Below are 5135 nucleotides of genomic sequence, written 5' to 3'. Positions count from 1 at the left end.
TATTGTGTTTCATTTCCATATTACCCTCGACTCGAATGCACGTCATTAAATATTGCAGTACAACAGGGAGCGGAACATTGAAAGTTGAAATACAATGAACTGTAAACGGTTCAGTGTTAACTTGTTTCAATATGCAGCGGTCAGACCGAGCAGCCGTGAACTTCAACACGTACCCTAGCCCATGTAATGCACTGATAGTGATTTGTTTGTTGTTTGTAGTCAAAATAATTGATTGATTATTATCACAAACAAGTGAGGGGTGATATTGAACCACCGGTATCGTGTACTTTCTCGACGTGCACCAATTTGCAAATATGCATCGCAATAGCAGACTACATCACGTCTTTATGAATTAAGTTTCTGAAATGTAGACACGAGTGAAGTTGGAAATATGTAGGGTTTATGGGAGGAAACTTAGCCTGCATTCGTCAAGGTTTGTTACGAGCTGGTAGAGTTGAGCTTAACTAAAAGTTGGTGTGCGTTCGCGCAGCGGAATGTTGTTGAATTTAAAGATTTTAATTATGCAGATAATTAGTGTAAGACGTCCTATAATTGTGTATGGTAAATAAAAATTTGTGTATGCCAGCCATTGTGGAGAAATTCACCAAAAACAGATTCCGCTGGGCGAACGTTGGCGAACGTTGTCCTGGCGGAACTTTTTTTAATCCGTAGACTTTAAAGAAAAGAGATGTGTCCAAAAATTAGTGTGTATTTGTGTATAATTATTTATGTATGAATGAAATCAGTGCATGCATAAACTTCGGAGAAATTCGAGTTTCCGCTACGCGAACGTTTGGTCATTAGCTAGTTTTCATTTAAAGCGCTTACATAGAGAGCTGTAGATTTTTACATACGTTGTTTTGAATTTGTTTAAAAAACAGATTTAGAAAAAGTCATAGGGTTTAAAAGATAAAAATATAAACGTAAAATACACTTATTAGGTCTTAGTTCTTAAAGTATGCGATAGATTTTCACGTTTAAACAAACCTTGTGTTTGCATGCATTCCTTGTTCCTTCCATTTCCCTCTCCTAGTTCCAAAAACTGCCACTCACCAAGCGAGACGTGGCGCCACCGTCAATGCAAAAAACTTTCGCGCGAGTGTCAAAAAACACGACGCCGGCCGCCATAACGCGCCGCAAAATAAATTCAAAAACTATGTATAAACTTCAATAAACTTCTTGAACTAATCAAAAACCCCTGCAGGGAGTTACTGGGCGCCCATCATACTATAAATAATATGTGTACAAGTGATCTGTGTACTGTGTGAGTGGATCAAGTTGCAGCAACCGGCGGAACTTTGTAAGTACCTACTGATTCCTATTTCCCATCGGTCCTGTGTGCAGCTTTCCATAAACCTCTCACAGAAAATCTCGTCCAGACTTACAACCTGGATAGATCTGTAAAAACCTATTGGTCTAGGGCTTACGGTCAACGAAGCGCCGTTCAAGTCACACCATTTTTAGTGTTCCTTCTGAGCCGCATAATATACCTAATTGTTGAGTGTGCTTGGTTTAAATCGTGTAACCTACGACTCAATTATTACGTTAAAGTACTTAGTTGTCCATTTTTAGTCATTGAATTCTAAACAATACAAAATGGATAGCAAAGAAACTAAACTCAAACTTCTCGTCACTCAACGTGAGTACGTAGGTACCTATTTCGTGAAATTCAAATTTTATTCGATTTATCTCGTCAAATAACATCCGATAAGTCCAAGTTAGGCCCTTTTAAGAGTAGGTATAGACGTATTGACGACTTGCGACATGAATACATAAATTTCACGAACAAAATAAACTCGTTAAAACTAGCTTTGAATCCTCAAGACAGTATAAACATGAAAACGGTTGATGCCTTTGACGACATGTACTACGCAGTCAACGAAGTCGCAGAAATCTACCTACAGTGTGATAAAAGTGAAGCCGTATTGCCGTTCCGCGACGCCATCTCATCGGAGGCAACCGGAATGCGGAAACCATTTGCGCAACCACGTTTACCTAAAATTGAACTTATTTTTGACGGAAATATAGAATATTGGCAAACATTCTATGACACATTTGCATCTCTCGTGCACAATAACGAAAACATTTCTAATATCGAAAAGTTTCATTATTTACTTTCTTGCCTCACGGGTTCCGCTTTGTCAATCGCCAAGGGCATTCCGGTCACATCAGACAATTATCAAATTGTTTTCGATGCGCTAATAGATCGGTATCAAAATAAGCGAATCTTAGCAGTAAATTATTTGGAAAAAATCTGTAGTCATCCTACATTAAAATCTAGTAATCTTAACGATCTACGTAAAATCACTAGTTTATTACAGGAATCCGTAAACGCTTTAAAATCCATTAAAATCGAAAACCTTGGGATATTTATTTTGTTTTATTTATCTTCTCGCAAATTAGACTCTGATACACGAAAACGATTTGAAAGTCAAAACAAAAGTCAGATACCTACTTTTATCGAATTATTAACATTCTTACAAAGTTACTTAAAAATATTAGAAGCTAGTGAGCCTTATAAACGTAATTCGAGCAATAGTTTGCCACCGGTGGCACGTAGAAATAACAATAATTATTGTTATAACCTAACCTAACCTTTTTTTTTTTCTCGGGGGGAAATCCTCATGGACTTCCTCCGCCTGGGGAGAGGCGGAGGGGTGTGCCGGACTCTTACCGGCTAAAACCCCCCTGTGTCCTCCTTACACGTGGGCGCGGGGCCGCGGGAATCCAAATTCTTCCGCAGCCCCGCACTGGTGCTGGCCCGCCTTGCGGGCCTCGCCTCGGGCACGGGGGGGTGAGGTGTTAAACTCCCCCGTGCAACGCCTCAGAGGCGCGCGTCGACACCCGCGCGCGCCTCCGCCTCGGGTCCGTTGAATAGGGGGCGGGGACTTCCCCAAGTCCTTCGCCCCTGGACCCGTTCATGGGGGGCGGAAGAGGGCGTTGTCTGCCCTCCTCCGGCGCCCGGAGCGCCTGCTGCGGGCGGGATCGGCAGTTGAAATCTCCCTCTCCCGTTCCGCAGCTTCCTTCTGCGACATCACGTCCTCGCAGAAGGACACCACTGCGTCCCACGACTCTGCGCTGCCGACCATCTTCCGTACCACGGCCGGCAGCGACAGATCGCCTCCTACTTCATTTGTGAGGACACGGCGCTGCTCCTCCCAAGCAACACACTGAACGAACGTGTGTTGCGCCGTGTCCTCCCCGCCATGGACGCAGTGGTGGCACCGAGCGTCCGGCTCCTGCCTATGCGACACAGGTACTTGCCGAAGCAGCCGTGCCCCGACAGCACCTGCGTCACCCTGAACGACAGGGAGCCGTGCCTTCTCCCGAGCCAGTCGTCGAGCACTGGCCGGATCGCCTCGACGGTGGCGAGGCCGGCGGTAGGGCGCAGAAGCCTCTGCCGCCATTCCGCCACCAAGACCTGACGGAGCTCTGCTCGGCGCTGCGCTATCTGCCGCTGCACCGGCCTCGAGTCCCGTGCCCGCTCTTCCTCGCGCCACCGATACAGCGACGCGAGTACTTTAGCCTCTAGGTCCCAGGGCGGGGATCCGGCCAGGACGCAAGCCGCCTCGTAGGAAATCGTGCGATACCCGCGGACGACTCTGACGGCCATCGCCCTCTGCGGTCTGCGCAGAATGGCTAGAGTGCTGGCCGCCAGGTCCATCGCCCACACAGGGCCCCATAGGGCCATGGACCGCACGATTCCCACGTACAACCGCCTACAGGCGGCGCTCGGCCCCATGTTAGGAAGCAACGTTGACAGCGCGCCCGCTGCACCCATCAGCTTGGGCACCAGCCGCCGGAAGTGGGGCCGAATTCCCATCGGCTGTCGAGCACCAATCCCAGATACTTCATGGTGGACTCGACAGCTATCCGGGCTCCACCGACCACGATGTGTGATCCCGACGGCGGCGCGCGTCGGGGGCCATGAAACACCATGGCCTCCGACTTGTTGAGGGCCACCTCCAGGCCCAGGCGCCGGATGCGGTTCACCACCTGTGACACCGCAGCCGTGGCTATCAACGCTGCTTCCCTGTGCGAGCTCCCCCGGGCAGTGACAAGCGTGTCGTCCGCATAACACGTCAAGTCGGCGCCCGACGGGAGTTCGCCTCTCAGCACCAATCGTAACCGATGTTCCACAGGAGCGGCCCCAGCACCGATCCCTGTGGAACACCGCACGTCATGAGGTGCCGACCGGCACCGTCATGTCCCCGATATGTGACGCATCTACCTTCTAGGTAGGCCCCTACTGTGCGACGGAGGTAGGGAGGCACGCGGTGATATCTCAGTGCCTCCCGAATACAGCTCCAGGGCAGGGTGTTGAACGCGTTGGAGATGTCTAAAGACACCGCCAACACCACCCCACCCTGGGACACCGTCTCCTCCGCCAGGGCTCTCACGCGCATTATGGCGTCTACGGTGGAGCGCCCGCGACGAAAACCAAACTGGTTGTCGTCCAGGTCCGGCCCCTCTCTGCACAAGTGGCCGACGAGGCGATCTGCGATGACACGCTCAAAGAGTTTGCCCGCCTCGTCGAGCAGCACTATGGGCCGGTACGCGGACGGCGAGTCCGCGGGGCGCCCCTCCTTCCTGAGCAGGACCAGCCTCCCCTCCTTCCACACACTGGGAAACTGACCCTGCTCGAGACATGCCGTGAAGAGCCCTCTCAGCTGGGGCTCTAGCAAACCTAACCTAACCTAACCTAACTTTGACTTCGTAAAATTATAATTTTACGAAGTCAAAGTTAGGATCTCGCATCCAGCTCCTGCCAGCCGTCTTGCGCAAGTCATCACTCCACCGTGCCTGAGGACGTCCTACACTACGTTTGCCGAGGCGCGGTCTCCACTCTAGAACTCGTTTACCCCAACGGTTATCGGTTCTTGGGCTGGATGCGAGAAGCCGAAAATCGATCTCAGTGGCGTGCACTTGGAGAGGCCTATGTCCAGCAGTGGACTGCGATAGGCTGATGATGGATGATGATGGAAAGTTAGGATCATTTCCCGCGCATTTTTACGATAACGCGGCATCGATGTCGTTCGATGAGTGCACAGGGCCGTACTCAGATGCAGGGCCGCACTCAGGCGCGAGTTCTAACTTTAATAATACATCGAATGTTAATCTTGAGTCAATTTTAA

At 49.8% G+C, this 5135-nt stretch overlaps 1 protein-coding gene across 1 annotated transcript in view; it reads right to left on the bottom strand.

Annotated features, from left to right (window-relative positions):
• Dnalig1 (DNA ligase 1) overlaps window positions 1-5135 on the bottom strand; it is a 362733-nt gene that overhangs the window by 32571 nt on the left and 325027 nt on the right. The window lies entirely within an intron of this gene.

This window comes from Helicoverpa armigera, chromosome 25 (assembly GCF_030705265.1).
Source record: "Helicoverpa armigera isolate CAAS_96S chromosome 25, ASM3070526v1, whole genome shotgun sequence".
NCBI lineage: Eukaryota > Metazoa > Arthropoda > Insecta > Lepidoptera > Noctuidae > Helicoverpa > Helicoverpa armigera.
This window is presented reverse-complemented; position numbering and strand designations above follow the sequence as displayed.